A 2,192-nucleotide genomic window follows, 5' to 3' on the forward strand; every position below is an offset into this window, starting at 1 on the left:
TCACGTAAGAACGCGACGTTGTATTTGTAACTGGTTTTGAGAAAAAAGTTTGCGAAAGCGGGTTCGTCAGCTGAGCGTTTGTTTACATCACAAGCACCACTATTTTACACTTTTATTCAAGTAAAGAAGAGTTAATTCAACATGACAACACATTATAAAGCATTTTGTTGCATCATTTTACCTAAAATGTGCGTTTAAGTGGCTGACAATAATTTTGGCTAATTTTGGTTTTCTTTGCTTTGTTTACTTTTCGCTCGTTTTCCAGTGAAACAAGATGGCGTAGAACCCGCTAAAAAAATCGACTTTTTTCATTCTCTTGTTCTTACGTGATCTTGTGTCTTTCGTTCATGGTGTTTGTTGTAAACAAGGCGAATTCATATTACAATAAACACATCATTTTGACATTCAGAAGGACCGCGGCGAAAATGTAAATTCGCCAGAAACACCATCAATGCGAATTTATCAAGGTGGTGTTAATGGCGAATTTAGATTTTCGCCGCGGTACTTCTTAATGTCAAAATGATGTGTTTGTTGTAATATGAATTCGTCTTTTTTACAACAAACACACTCAGACATGAAGTACAGCGACGAAGATCTAAGTTCGCCATTAACACCACCAAGGCGATTTTATACAAGGTGATGTTGATGGCGAATTTTGATTTTCGCCGCGGTACTTCTTAATGTCAAAATGATTTGTTTGTTGTAAAATGAATTCGCCTTGTTTACAACAAACACATCATTTTGACATTAGGAAATACCGCGCCGAAAATCTAAAATCGCTATCAACACCACCTTGTATAAATTCGCCTTGAACACCATCTTGTATAAATTCGCCTTGCCTTGATCGTTGCCTTTCAAATCGCATTCGCATAAGTTGACCCAAGGCGAATTTATGCAAGGTGGTGTTACTGGCGAATTTAGATTTTCGCCGCGGTACTTCCTAAAGTCAAAATGACGTGTTTGTTGTAAACAAGGCAAATTCATATTGCAACAAACACATCATTTTGACATTAAGAAGAACCCCAGCGAAAATCTAAATTCGCCATCAACACCACCTTGTATAAATTCGCCTTGAACACCACCTTTTATAAATTCGCCTTGAGTTGACCTTTGTAGTTGTAACTGATTTTGAGAAAAAAGTTTGCGAAAGCGGGTTCGTCAGCTGAGCGTTTGTTAACATCACAAGCACCACTATTTTACACTTTTATTTAACTGAAGAAGAGTTAAATCAACATGACAACACATTCCAAAGCGTTTTAATGAATAATTTTACCTTAATTGTATGCCTAAAGTGGCTGACATTAATTTTGGTTTTCGTTTTTTTCTTTGCTTTGTTTACTTTTCTTACGTTTTCCCGCTCAAAAAATCGACTTTTTTCACTTTCTGGTTTTTGCGTGATCTTGTGTCTTTCGTTCATGATCGGTTCTATTATTAGCTGTGTTTCCTTGGGCAATGATCGGGATCCGGATAAAAACTTGGCACTTGGCAAAAAATGCAACAACATCGATATGATCCCATCAACCAAAAATACAAGACCACACAAGAACGCGACGTTGTATTTGGGTTTTGAGAAAAAGTGAAAGCGAAAAGGCGGGTTCGCCACCTGAGCATTTGTTTACATCACAAGAGCCAATATTTTGAAAAATCACGTTCCACTCATTCCAATCGGTGTCTGCACTAGTTTTTTTCGATTATTCATCTACATTAATTTTGGTTTTCGTTTTTTCTTTGCTTTGTTTACTTTTCTTTCGTTTTCCCGCTCAAAAAATCGACTTTTTTCACTTTCTTGTTTTTGCGTGATCTTGTGTCTTTCGTTCATGATCGGTTCTATTATTAGCTGTGTTTCTTTGGGCAATGATCGGGATCACAAGAACGCGACGTTGTATTTTGGTTTTGAGAAAAAGTGACAGCAAAAAGCGGGTTCGCCACCTGAACTTTTGTTTACATCACTAGCGCCAATATTTTGCACATTTCTTTAACTAAAGAAGAGTTAATTCAACATGACAACATGTCTGAAAGCTTTCTAGTGAATAATTTTACCTAATTTGTGTGTTTAAAGTGGCTGACAATAATTTTGATTAATTTTAATTTAATTAATTTTTCCAGTGAAACAAGATGGCGTAGAACCCGCTCAAAAAATCGGCTTTTTTCACTCCTTTGTTCTTGCGTTATCTTGTGTCATTCGTTCATGA

General features: G+C 36.5%; 1 protein-coding gene across 1 annotated transcript in view; it reads right to left on the reverse strand.

Annotated features, from left to right (window-relative positions):
• The window catches only part of LOC118740514 (cytidine deaminase-like), a 7,728-nt gene that overhangs the window by 4,621 nt on the left and 915 nt on the right, over window positions 1-2,192 (reverse strand). The window lies entirely within an intron of this gene.

The sequence above is a fragment of the Rhagoletis pomonella genome, unplaced genomic scaffold, assembly GCF_013731165.1.
Source record: "Rhagoletis pomonella isolate Grant_MI unplaced genomic scaffold, Rhpom_1.0 Rhpom_scaffold_00006, whole genome shotgun sequence".
Lineage (NCBI taxonomy): Eukaryota > Metazoa > Arthropoda > Insecta > Diptera > Tephritidae > Rhagoletis > Rhagoletis pomonella.